The 14,324-nt window shown below is 41.7% G+C and overlaps 1 protein-coding gene across 3 annotated transcripts in view; it reads left to right on the top strand.

Annotated features, from left to right (window-relative positions):
* The first annotated feature begins 376 nt into the window (after positions 1-376).
* LOC138749409 (protein PIMREG-like) overlaps positions 377-14,324 on the top strand; it is a 77,862-nt gene continuing 63,914 nt past the window's right edge. Inside the window, exon 1 of one of the 3 annotated variants that reach the window (XR_011348616.1) lies at positions 377-433. The gene's annotated coding sequence lies outside the window, so the exon portion shown is untranslated. The remainder of the gene's footprint in view (positions 434-14,324) is intronic. The other 2 variants (XM_069910699.1, XM_069910696.1) reach the window with 2 other exon arrangements.

Below are 14,324 nucleotides of genomic sequence, written 5' to 3' on the forward strand. Positions count from 1 at the left end.
TGTCACCAGTGGAGAGCTCGCCATAGAACACGATCATGCCTTAAGCAATCCCTTACTAACCACTGATGGTTATAGGGATTACTTAAAGTGGTCTGTGAGTGGAAAGGAAAAGGTTGGGAACCACTTAGTGGAACCAATACCCCACCCCCAACACCTTTTTCCGCTTCCGCCCTGAATTTTGATTTTGCAAAGGGGCCAAAAAAGCCTTGTGGTTTTAAACATTTCACTTTGTCACTGAAACCCCAGGGTATTGAAATTTGGTGACTGCAATACGCTTCAGACGATCCAAAAAAACCACTTTACCGGAATTCTCCGTTAACCACAACGCGCTTCGGCTGCGACACGTCGGCACGGGGTGGAGCTTTTACCCGGCATGCTCCGCTGGGGCTCCGTGGCGCCATTTTGGAACCAACGGAGTTCTCGTGCCTTCCAGGTAGGAATTAAACTTCATTTCCTGCTTGAATCCCCATTCGCTGGTTCTTTGTTATTGTTGTGGTTTTAATGCTGATGCGACTGGGCTGGGACCCCGGGCTCGGTCGGTGGTGGCTACGGCAGCGGGGAGGGGCCGGGACCTCGGGCTCCCGGGCACGGTCGGCGACGGGGACCCCGGGCAGGGTCGGTGGTGGCGACGGGGAGGTGCCGGGGCTCGGGGCGTGGACCTCGGGCTCCCGGACAGGTATGGTGACGGCTGAGACAAGTATTCCGCTGAAGCGACTCGGTTGCTGAAAGCTATTGCTCGGTTATCCGAAAAATGCTGTTAACCGATTCCCATCAGGTGCCAAATGTCTTTCAATAAGTCCATTCATTGCTCTCCTCACCCTGAAGTCCGGAACAAAGGAGCAGCACATGGGCAATAGTCCCAGTGGTGTGTTGGATCCTGAATGATTGAAAGTGCTCTGCTTTAATAGGCCTTTAATTAATGTGATGAAAAAGATGTCTTAAGGAGTCACTAATTGCCCAATTAAAGAAGCTTTTGAACCCACTCGAAGAAATCCATGTTATATTCACATTCTCTGCGAGGTTTTGATAATTGTTACATTGTCTTGTAAAGTCATGGGTAGCCTGCTACATACCTATCTACCAAAAAAGAGTTCAGACGGTCTCAATCAGTACTTTAAACCTTGGTGTGAGTGTGCAATTTCTCCGACATACTTGTCCCACAGGTCTTTTTTACTGTGACTTGTCTTCAAGCTTCTCTCCACCAGACATGCTGAACAACTTATTTTCAGACAACTGAGTGACCACACTTGATAACATGTAGAACCAGAATGTTATACATTAGTAAATATATTGCAGATAATTATTTGAAATCACTGTTGCGCCAGAATTGTTGAAGCCGCGAATACGTGGATCTCCCAGTGGCCAATTCCCCATCCCATTCCCTTGCTTTCATGCACTGCCAGACTGAGACCACCTGCAAATCGGAGGAAGTGTACCTCATCTTCCATCTGGACACGCCCTCAAATGGATGGCATTAACTTCAAATTTTCCAATTTTTGTTAAAATACCTCCAAACCCCCCCCCCCCAATCTTCCACTGTCTCATTTCCTCTAGTTCACACTCTCTCTCTCTCTATTTTCCCTTTTAGCTGTCTCCTTCCACAGATCTTAAACAAATTCTTAACTTTCCTCTTATCATATACAATTAACACCTTTTGTTTGTTTGTCTGGACTCCTCCCCCTCCCTCTCCTAGTCTTAATTCAGATACCTGCCTGTTTTTTGCTTACACCTTGAGGAAAGGTTCAGGCCTAAAATATCCCTAATATATCTTTACCTCCTATGGGCATTGGAAGACTGGCTGCGTTCCTCCAGCATTTTTACTCTGTGTTTTTACTACAATCACAGCATCTGCAGACTTCCGTGATTCACTCCTTTCCAACCAGAACGGTTAGGCTGTTGCTTTGTTCTCCTTTAGCCTGAGATCACACGAGGTTCTGCTGCTCCTCTCCCAACTCAAGTCATCTTGTCTAGTCATCACTTCCAATCTATTAAATTGCCTCTCTAATTAGACAAAACCTTGCCTCTAAAATCCTCATCCTTGTTTATAAACTGCATCACATTCATAACTTTGTGCTCTTCTAACTTTGAACTTGTGGGAGAGGCAAAAAAAAGGAAATTGATGGAAAAGTTGGGCTAAGCCCATGAACTATAATCTTACAAAAGCTGTCTCAAATGACCCCATGTGCTCTATTCCCGGTCATATTTCTCACATGCTTACCTTCTCGTACTCCAAATGACCACAGCACCTCTCACAGCCAGAATGCTTCCCCAACAAGGAATATTGGCTGCACTGGACGAGCACATTGAGATTATGCGTAATCTCAGCATCTGCATTCAGTTTCATTTACCTCTTGGATTTCATTGTCATGAGAATTTCCCAGAGCCCTCCTTCCAATTAACCCCATGTGAATGGTACTATTTCTAGAAATAAATTGAAAAAAGGACAATACAGTAAAAAAAATCCCTGTTATCCAGAATTCAAATTACTGGCAAAAAAAAGATGCAGAAGATAAATAGTTAAAATTGTGGAACCTTAAAATTGGCATTCCGTTAGTTCACCAATTATTCAACATGCAATCTCAGGCAACCGGAAGATTCACTTATCCGGCATCTCCAATCTCCATAGGTACTTGATAATAGGAGTTTTACAGTACATTGAGATATTAAATTTCTAGGAAATGCTGCTCATTCTCATTTGGTTTTTTTTTCTCTTAGAGAATTTTGAATCACTGGAACTTTCTGCCAAGAGAGCCAGGTCATTAGATATATTTAACGTAGAGATAGATAAATAAGGGTTATGGGTAATTGGTTCCGAAGAGGTATTGTAGCCAGCATAGATCAACCCTGATCATACTGATTGGCTAAGCAGACTTGAGGTGCCCATTGACCTACTCCTGTACCTGTTTTCTAGTGTTGTTATGTTTGGATGGTTCAATGAGTTGAAATTCCCTGTGGCCACAGAGTTCAGATTGAATATCAATTGAGACCACCAATGAATATCATTAGTGGGTTAGAATAATAAATTCAGGCATCCTGCTGGATAATCTGCATGTAGGCAAGAGTGGATTATTTTTCGTGGTGGAGATGGGAAAGATGGATGTAGAGAATGGTGCAAAATGAAGAAGATGTGTTATTAGAACAAAGATAATGTCTTAATGTGACACCTGAAATAAAGCACAGAAGCAGGCTCTCATTCTGTGCTCTCTGGGCACAATTGTGCTATAACTCCACTTCAGAGCTCAAGAAGTAATTTATCTGAAATGCTCTTGTTTTCCTCCTATTACATAATCGGTCCTTTCTCACTTCAAATGTGTGGAGCAAAATAAAAGACAAAGGACCCTTGCAATAATAATCCATCAGCAATATTTGTATAAAATATCAAACTTCAAATGAGCCTTCAGATCAATCAGAGTGCAATGTTAGCAGTTAATAAGTATAAATAGTAAAATCCATCAAGGCCATAAAAAGCTCCAGATAGCCATAACAAACAGACCAGCATTTTCCATCACACTATCTAGCTGCAGCAGATAATTTAATTCTGTGATTCCAATTGCATGTGTTTCAATTCATTTCAAGTTATCTCCTCACCCCAAATAATCTCAGAACTCAATCCCCATTTTATTTCACAGAGCCTGATATTTGAAATTGGAATAACCTCACTAATCTTTGTATAACTGCTATTTCTAATTTTAAAATATCATTTTCAGTCAAGTATTTATTAATTATTTCTTTTTGAAGTATTGATGTGTTGCAGAGTTTGATAAAATCGAATCCTTTTGCGAATGTAATGAACTCAGCTACTCGGAATCTCATAAGCATGTCAAGACTAATGAAAGTTCAGTCCAGTCCTTTATTGCTTAGAACTAGATTCCCCACATTTTTTGTGAGGGTAAAAGATGCGCAGATTCTCCTTATTAGCTACAGAGGCCCACCTACATCCATCCAAAATCTTTCATGAGTCACTGATAGGACAAGTTTAAAATTGGATGAAAAATAGCCAACCATCCATAATTGTCAAACACTGCCCAGGAGAAGTAGAATAGAACCATAGGACATTTCAACACAGAAAAATGGGCCATTCGACCATTTTGGTCTGTGCTGACCAATAAAACTAGCTGGTCCCACTGTCCTGCTCTCATTCTATAACCATCCAGACCTCTCCTATCCAATTTATTTTTAAAACTCAAAGATGAAGGGCTCAAGCCTAAAATGTTGGTGATGTATCTTTACCTTTGCTACCTGAAGGCACTGTTTGACCTGCTGAGTTTCTCCAGCATTTGTGTGTTTTTTCATCTCTGTACTTGTGATCACCTGCAATGTCAGTTATCTACTTTTTGGTATTTATTGTCTCTTTTTAATTCAATTAAATATAGTTGTTTTAAATTATTTTTGTAGCCCTTTTTACAAAGTAACTGTTGAGAGCTGCAGCAAATAAGAATTTTTGTGTATATGAATAATGTACAACATAATGTTTGAATCAACAGTCCTTTATTGTCATGTAATAATCTTCTTTGGCTTGGCTTCGCGGACGAAGATTTATGGAGGGGGTAAAATAATAAAGAACATAATATTACATGAAATTGCCTTCTGCCTGCCATAAGGCAGACAGAGTCGCCATTAATGTCACCTGGTGTCCCTTATAGTATGAGATAAAGAGAAGCAGAGTCCCTTAACAGTCACTGAGGGTCCGTGGATTTGCCTCCAGTCCTCCCGCACCCTCTGTAGCCATCCACACTACTGTTCAATTGATTGGCAATCCAAGCTCCAGAACCAAACCTCTGACACGGTCAGGAAGCCTTCAGAACCCGAGACCCTTAGGGAGCCTTCTTGCTCTCAGTTCCCTCTCAAATCCCGACTCTGATACCTGGTTCCCACGACCCAGTTTCCCCCGACTGCAAGTCGACCACAGCCCGTGTGGGACCCTCAGCCACTGAGCCCCTAATGGTTCATTGCCATGGTCATCGTCCTGTGGATCATCTCCTTGTTTCTCCTTCTCAACAGGGGGCGGGGGGGAGGGGTTTGATTCACCCTATTTCTGGTGCTCTGCAATGGTCCACTGCTCCCCAGAGTCTGCCACCCCTACTGGCCACTGCCAAGCATAGGCGATGGCATCTTTGGCACAGACCTGCAGTTGCAGGATTTTAGCTGATATACACCATTGACTCCTCTAACAGGTAATTTAATGCCCGTATGGAGCTGCTGGTATTAGGACTGGGTGGTTGAAGCATTTGGACCAGCGCTGTGTCTCTGCTCTCCACTCTCCCAGGTCCACACCAGCAGCAAAGTTGCTGTTACAGCAGCTCCAGCAGGGCTGCCATTCTTTTTGTATATGTATGTGACTCATTTTAAATATCATTATTACTTCAAAGATTCACAAATTAGCAACACTTTAGGTCAAATCTGAAGAGAATTTTTTCAAGCCATTATGGGGTTGTGTTTCACTTCATTATCTGGAGGATACACTGGTGTGTTTGTGGTAAATTTGAACAATTTATTTGCTTTCACTCAGAAACAGTCACTTTGACTGTTTTCAAAACCTTTTGGAAAGTCACTGGAACTAAACAGAACATTGACCAAACTATTCATGAAAAATACAAACAGACATTCAGTTTTCATAAGTTACAATTTTATTTTAACAATTTAACCTTGTGGTGATTTCTGCAGACCGTAATGGATCAAAAGGAAGTTTGTTCTTGATGAGTATTTAATGATGATATTCTGTGGTATTAATTAGGTTTATCCAGTTAAACTCATTGGGTTTTAAAACTGAATGTTCTCCTTGCTGACACCTACCTTCCGGATGGATATGTCATTGCAACTTTAATTAGAATGTCACAGTGAGTTTTAAAAAAAGAGTCTGAAATTGTTGGCCTTTTCTTTGAATAAATGGCTGCTTCAGAAAGAGCCTGATAATCTTTAGGGGGTTGGTATCTCTACCATGTGGTTTCTGCAATGGTTAGTGCTATCATGTGAGGAGGGCTATGTGACATGTGAGTGCAGGGATATGAGGTATGGGGGTGCAGACAGTAAGTTGCAGAGGTTCAGTGGTATTGGGAAATGGAAGCATTTGTGGCTGAGGAAGGAAATTAGCTCATGATTCCTTGATCTTCCTGTCCTGTGAGTTGTGCTGGAATGACCTTTGATACAGCATTCTATTCCATTTAGCAAGTTGTGATTAATATAGCCTCCTAGAAACATTAAAATGGCGAGCCCACTCCTGGGATAAGGTTGGTCTCTGGCTTCTCTTAAAGAAAGTGGCTTTCAGATGGCTTGGGTTTGGTTTTACAATCTTCAAAATTTCTCCCTTTCATGAATCAAGCCATCTGCAACTGGGGGTTAAAATTCCACCTTCTTGGCATATGACTTCTAACAGATCAACATCACAAAATCGTATATATATTTACTTATTTATGGAGGAAAGATCAGGGTGTTACTGGAAGGCAAGCATTTACTTAAGTACAGTGAAACCTGATTTTATGCACCCCAGTTTAATACAATGAGTCATTGGACCTTTTTTGGCTCTTTCCGGAGCTGAAAAGTTTTTTGTGACTTAGATCAAAATGGAACAAACTGCTAGAAAATCTTTTTCTGTGAAAGATAAGTTTCACGCACTTGATGCAATCAAGACTAAAAGTCAAACTCAAGTTGCACGAGACCTTGGGACACCAAAATCACCACTTTGTGGCTAGAAATCTCAAGAAGAAAAGTTATGCGTGTTGCTTTGCAAAGTTGAGGAAGAAGCAGGACTGAAAGCCAAAGGTTCAAAGCTAGCAATGGATGGCTAGACCGGTTTAAATGCCATCATGGGATTTCTCAAGTGTTAGAGTCATAAGGAAAGGGCTTTGGCAAATACTAGAGCGCCTTGGATGCCCCCCCAAGTTCCTCAACATGGTTATCCAACTGCATGAAAACCAACAAGGTCGGGTCAGATACAGCAACAAGCTCCCCGAACCCTTCTCTATTGACAACGGCCTGAAGCAAGGCTGCGTCCTTGCACCAACCCTCTTTACTATCTTCTTCAGCATGACGCTGAAACAAACCAATAAAGACCTCAACAATGAAGACGGTGTTTACATCCGGTACCGCACGGATGGCAATCTCTTCAATCTGAGGCGCCTGCAAGCTCACACCAAGACACAAGAGCAACTTGTCCGGGAACTACTCTTTGCAGATGATGCCACTTTAGTTGCCCATTCAGAGCCAGCTCTCCAGCGCATGATGTCCTGTTTTGCGGAAACTGCCAAAATGTTTGACCTGGAAGTCAGCCTGAAGAAAACTGAGGTCCTCCATCAACCAGCTCCCCACCATGACTACCAGCCCCCCCACATCTCCATCGGGCACACAGAACTCAAAACGGTCAACCAGTTTACCTACCTCGGCTGCACCATTTCATCTGATGCAAGGATCAACAACGAGATAGACAACAGACTCGCCAAAGCAAATAACGCCTTTGGAAGACTACACAAAAGAGTCTGGAAAAACAACCACCTGAAGAAGCACACAAAGATCAGCGTGTATAGAGCCGTTGTCATAGCCACACTCCTGTTCAACTCCAAATCATGGGTCCTCTACCGGCATCACCTACGGCTCATAGAATGCTTCCATCAGCGTTGTCTCCGCTCCATCCTCAACATTCATTGGAACGACTTCATCTCCAACATCGAAGTACTCGAGATGGCAGAGTCCGCAAGCATCGAATCCATGCTGCTGAAGACCCAACTGCACTGGGTGGGTCACGTCTCCAGAATGGAGGACCATCGCCTTCCCAAGATCGTGTGATATGGCGAGATCTCCACTGCCCACCGAGACAGAGGTGCACCAAAGAAGAGGTACAAGGACTGCTTAAAGAAATCTCTTGGTGCCCGCCACATTGACCACCGCTAGTGGGCTGATCTCGCCGCCAACCGTGCATCTTGGCGCCTCACAGTTCGGCGGGCAGGAACCTCCTTTGAAGAAGACCGCAGAGCCCACCTCACTGACAAAAGTCAAAGGAGGAAAAACCCAACACCCAACCCCAACCCACCAATTTTCCATTGCAACCGCTGCAACCGTGCCTGCCTGTCCTGCATCGGACTTGTCAGTCACCAACAAGCCTGCAGCTGACGTGGACATTACCCCTCCATAAATCTTCGTCTGCGAAGAAAGAAAAAAGAAAGTGTCATAAGAAGTTAACACGATCACTTTTTTTAAGAAATTAACTGCAAATGATGATTGCGAATATTCTTGAATGTTTTTATTTGTTGTCTTATTTATGAAAAAGCTTAACTAAAAATAAATTTGTGTTTTAATTTCTACTGTAATAACAACAATTTATTTGTGGAATTGTTTAATTCAAAGGTAATTAACTTGCCAGAAGGTAAACATGCAAAAAACGAATCAAATAGGGTAAAAATAGGGGTGTTTTAGGATGTAGATCAACATTGAGTCAGTTTTAACACTGATTTCATGAATTTCAGTTTAGTGTGACCCACTTTTTTCACAATGACATTTTATGGACCCCAACAATCACGTTATTACAGAGCCACACTAAGTGAAAACTTAGCAGGTCAAAGAGTATACTTCATATAGCAAAGATAAAGATACGTATGCAACAGTTCAGGCTTGAGCCCTTCATCAAGGTATGAGCAAAATGTAGGCAGTAACCCAAACAACTCTCCAACCAGATGGTATTAACATTGACGTTTCTGTTTTCTGCTTGCCTACTTCCTGATCTCTCTCTTTCTCTCTCTCTCTCACTTCCCCATCCCTATCTTTCTTCTAGCTCTACACTTCCATCTCCATTCACAAAGCCACCCCTCAATCCCATTTGCTGGTATGCCCTCCCTCCCTTTCCCACTTATAACCTTCCTGTGGGCCAATGCTCCTCCCTTGCCCCTTCTCCCCCCCCCCTTTAATTCGGGTGCCTGCCTACATTTTGGTCATACCTTGATGAAGAGTTCAAGCCTGAAATGTTGGTTATGTATTTTTATTGTTTGACCTGCTGAGTTTCTCCAGCATTGTGTTTTTACTTCAATCATGATGTCTGCAGACTTGCGTGTTTTACTCTGGCCAGCATTTATTGCCTATCCTGATTTGCTCTTGAGAAAGGTTGTGAAGAGCACACTTTTTAAACTACTTCCGTACTTCTGATGAAGGCATTATGTTAATGCTTTTGGGGAGTTAGCTTCAGGATTTAAAGCCAGGAAAGAACCAGTGATACATTGCTGTTTGGTTGCTACATGACTTAGAGAGGACATATACAAGAGGTGGTGTCTTAAGAAAGCAGTCTCTATCCCCAAGGACCCTTACTACCCAGGCCATGTCTGGCACCACCAGGAAAAAGGTACAGGCGCTTAAAGATGAGCAGGACAAAGACAGCTTCTTCCCTGTCGTCATCAGATTCCTGAACCGAAGACATTGTCTTCCTTGACTTTTCGTGCACTGTCTTTATTTATTTTTGTAAGGTGGTTTATTATCAGTGTTTGCACTGCAAAACAACAAATTTTATGACTTGTTCATGACAATAAATTCTGATTGTGACAATAGAGTATGAGATTTGGAGTTAATGTGATTTAAAGAGAGAACCTTAACATTTCTTGAGACAGTTTTATAAAATGAAGCAATACTCAAAGCAGAATTTATCTCCATCTATAATATGAGGAAAAGATGCACATGATCACACATTACATCAAATGAATTCCTTTAGGTTTGCATTTTTCAAACATTTTTAAACAATTTCAAAGGTGGGTATGTTTTTTTTAGGATCTAAGTAATCTAATGTTCCTTTTATTGTGATAAAGAAACTTGTGTTCTTTTAAAACAAGTATATTGTATTAGCTAAAGAACTCACTCAGGCATCCATCTTGAATCCCTCGAGCTGCAACAACAACTCCCTCAAGTGGTCGGGAGGACCTCTAGCACTCTCTCACTACAAGTAATACTGGTAAGGCCAGCATTTGTTATCCATCCACAACTCCTGTGTAACGAGGGATGGGCAATCAATGCAGGCCATGCCAGTAACTGTACTCCATGGTACAGATGCCACATACTGCACCTTAATACATACATAGAGGGAAGGAATGTTAAGGGTGGTACAACAGTCATGCAGGCACCTGGATGGTGTCAAACTTCTAAAAGCTAATGGAGCTTCTGAGGATATTGAAGTTATAATGACAACCTCCTCATAGAGTAAAATCCCTGGCATCAGAATTCAAGGGGCTGGCAACCCCAAGCAACAGGCAAATAAATTGAGAATTAATTAATCAAATGATTAATTAATTAGAATGAATAAGAATAAATAAAAGTTTAAAATTGCAAAAGTAAATATTCCCCAAAGTAACACACAACCCCTTGGTGAAGATGCGAGCAAACATTCAGCCAGTGGTGCGCTGGAACGTGCCCTTCTCAGAATAGCTATTTGAATACATTTTCAATAAAGTTGTGTTTGAATAAAATGGCATTGCCTTATCCATGGTTAGTAAGAGTCTGTATTAGTATATTATAAAGTATATTAGTAAGGCTTTAGCTGTAAATGGGGGAGAGGGAGATTAATTATGACAGCTGCTCAGTTAGCATAGCGCTGGTTCTTTGCCTGCGACTGGGGTTTGAATTTAAATTTAAAGTTTGTAAGTTATGGGAATTACCTGATTAACATGAACTTTACATAATTAAGAACCATAATACTGATTTTTTTAAAAATTAATGTACATTTTGCTCTGGCTTTTACACTGTTTATTCATAATGCAGGAATATTAGTTAGACATTGTAAGAGTGCACCTCAAGCAACTGAAAAATTCACATATCCAGCATCCACAATTCCCAGAGGTGCTGGATACTGGGGGTTTCACTGTCTGTCCTAGTAGATGGTGGAAGGATTTGAAGTGCCACGAGGTGAGTCACTTACCAAATCATGTAGCAAGGAGGCAGCTGTTTGAGTCCAGGATCACCATTGATTACCGACTTACACTCATTGTACACTAATCCCATTTCAGTTTCCTTATACTCCCATGCACGTTTCCCCTGTCCCTAAAATTTTACCGTTCCCTATTATAGGGGCAAATTAACCTTCCATCCTAGTCCTTGAAATGTGTATGGCAGCCAGAGCATCTGGAGTAAATCCTGAACATGGAAGAAGTCTATGCTGACAGCATCGGAGGTTGGGAATGTATCCAGATTACTGGACCCCTGAGACAGCGGCTCTACTGGCTGCACCCGAGTGTGAGCTCACATTGGGAAAGCCAACAAACAGTGAGAGGATCTCATTTTGTTTCGATTAGGACCATGAAGTACAGGAACACTGGAATTCATTGCTGCTAAGGCACTATGTTCAATAGATCACTTTTCCCCAAATATCTCCAATATGATTCATTGCAATTGCCTCAACATCATGCGGCCATTGTTACTGTCAGGCCATTTTGAACAAATAGTAGTTTAGAGCTCCAGAAAATAATTTGCTTCTCTGTTCCATTTAGGTACACCTGTAAAAATAACTCTTGTGGTATTAGAGTTTAAGATAAAGAAGGACTTTCAAATTCTAAACCGTGCTGCAGAAAATCTTACATAAAATAAAGTTATCGTGCACCACAGATGTGTCGGTATATTTCATATATGCAAATGAAGTCACCTATTAATATTCAGTGGGAAAGATTAAACAATAAGTGTTTGCTTCTTGATTTTATACGTTCCATGGTCTGAACTTGGTTTTACCACCAATGCGTTCAAATAAAGGTAAATGAACTGTAACTTCTTCTGTGTAGTAATTACCACAACACTATTAATAGTGCTAGTGACCCGAGTTTGAATCTGCTGCTGTCTGTAATGAGTTTGAATGTTTTCTTCGTGTCTACAAGGGTCTTCTTCAGTTCCTCCAGTTTCCTCCAATGTTCCAAAGATATATAGAGTTAGGAGGTTAATTGGTCACGTGGTTGTAATTGGGTAGCATGAGCTCATGGGGCGGAAGGGGCTGTTCCCATGCTGTATTTCTAAATTAAAATGTTTCAAAAATCAGGTCAAATTTCCCAGCAGGTATGGCACTGATGCCATAGTCAACAATGTTGAGAAAGCAACTCCAAATGAAGATTTAAAATAACAATTGTTCCCTCTCAAATCAAATACTTTGTCTGAAACTCATCGGATATTTTAGTGTTTTTCCTGAATCTGACAATTGCGTGGGCTCTAATGCTGATGTAATTTATTTCACAGCCGCTCTATCACTCGAAACACAAATGCAATTTCAGTTTTAGCAATGAATTATTGATTACAACCTTAATAAAAAGGGAAAGATCAAAGTAGTGGAGAGAGTCAAGAACTTCAAATTCCTGGGTGACAACATCTCCAAGGATCTCTTTGGGAGACACAAGTACCATGAATGTTTTATAGCCCCAGACAGCATTCCATTGACCAAGCTGACTTGCTGCATGCTATATCCCATTTGCGGATCCCAGGTGGATCCCGAATTGGCCATTATATATGGTGGAGAGTCGAGGTTCATGTAGAATTTTAATGAATGAAGAGCTGAACAGGGACATAGAGCATTGCTATGACGTGTCACCGTTCGTAATTTTATGGCTACCATGTTACAGGTTGGCCCAACATCATGGATCAAAGGGCTGGTATTGTGCTGTAATATTTTATGTTATTTCTCAAGGATTGAATGTGTGGAACTCAGCCAACTTTATCCATTGGAGAGATCCAAGAAGCAAAATTTAGTTTAGTTTATTGACATATATACTAAGGCAGAAACGAGTCATTTCAATTGAGAGATCACAAAAAGGTGAGCTCCTGGCGCAATTTTGGATTTACCGGTAAATATTCATAAAAATTCAAGAAAACATGGCAAAAGCAATTCAACGATATCAATCATGATAATGTTTAAACTGAGTTCCTTGTATTTTAACATTTACAGGCAAATACGATTCATTAGAGATGGATGAGAATCTGGAACAAGCAGTTGCATATATATTGTTTGATTGTATGTGTGTTATGTCAGAATAAGAATCAGATTTTATTGTGATGAACATATCACGAAGTTTGTTGCTTTGCATCAGCGTCATGTGCAACATTTCTATAAACCATACTTCAAAATAAATATAAAAAATATATAGTGCAAGAAAAAGTCAAAGTGAGGTAGTGGTTCATTGTTCATTCAGGAATCTGATAGAAGCTGTCCTTGTGCTGTGGGATGCTTGTCTTTAGGCTCCTGTAGCTTTATCCCCATGGTAGCAGAGTGAAGAGGGCATGGCCTGGGTGGTGGAGGATTTGAGGATAGAGCCTGCTTCCTTAAGACACCGCCTCCTGTAGATGCCCTCGATGGAGTGAAGTCTGATGCCTGTCATGTTGCAGGCTGAGTTCACAAACCTCTGAAAAAATTTTCTTGTGCTGAACGTTAGCTCCTCTGTACTAATGATGCAACCAACCAGAATGCTCTCCATGGTACACCTGTGGAAGTTTTCAAGAATATTTGGTGACATACCAAATCTCCTCACTTAAGTACAGCCACTGGCGAGTCTTAATTGCATCGACATGGAGGCTCCAGAACGGATCCTTGGAGATGTTGTCACCCAGGAATTTGAAGTTCTTGCCTTTCTCCACTGCTGATCCCTCAATAAGGACAGCTTTGTGTTCTCCTGACTTTCTCCTGATGTCCACAATCGTCTCCTTGTTTTTGCTGACGTTGAGTGCAAGGTTTTTGCTGTGACACCACTCAACTAGTTGAGCTACTTCCCTTCTATATGCTTCATCACTGCCATTTGTGAATCTGCAGACAACTGATGTGTCATCAGCAAATTTGTAGTTAGCATTGGAATTGTGCCGAGCCACACAGCCATCGTGATTAGAACAGTGGGCAAAACACACATTCTTGAGGTGCACCTGCATTGATCATCAATGAGGAGGAGACATTGTTTCCAACTCGTACTGACCATGGACTTCTGATGAGGATTCCGTCTGATTCTGTGTTTGCATGTATTGTATGCTGATTCGACCGCACTATCTCGGAAGATCTTTCCTGGAACCAGCATACCAATGGCATCATGAAGAAAGCCTCTACTTCCTCAGGAGTTTGCGGAGGAGCTAGTGGAGTTGTTCGAGTGAACCGGTACGGACTTGAAGGGCCGACATGGCTTGTTTCCGTGCTGTAAACGGTGAAATGGTTATATATGGTATCGAGGACAGGAGAACGCTGTTTTTTTCAGGTTATATTTGTGCAATCAGATGATAGTAAATTGACTTGCTCCATGCGTTCTGCATGATCTCTGTAACTGGTACCCACTCAAGTAGCCATTGGGTTCTCCTTGGTCAGTCTGGGCTCTCCCCTGGCCTTTGCCTCCATTCCTACTCCTCTCCCT

This window comes from Narcine bancroftii, chromosome 14 (genome assembly GCF_036971445.1).
Source record: "Narcine bancroftii isolate sNarBan1 chromosome 14, sNarBan1.hap1, whole genome shotgun sequence".
Taxonomy (NCBI): Eukaryota; Metazoa; Chordata; class Chondrichthyes; order Torpediniformes; family Narcinidae; genus Narcine; species Narcine bancroftii.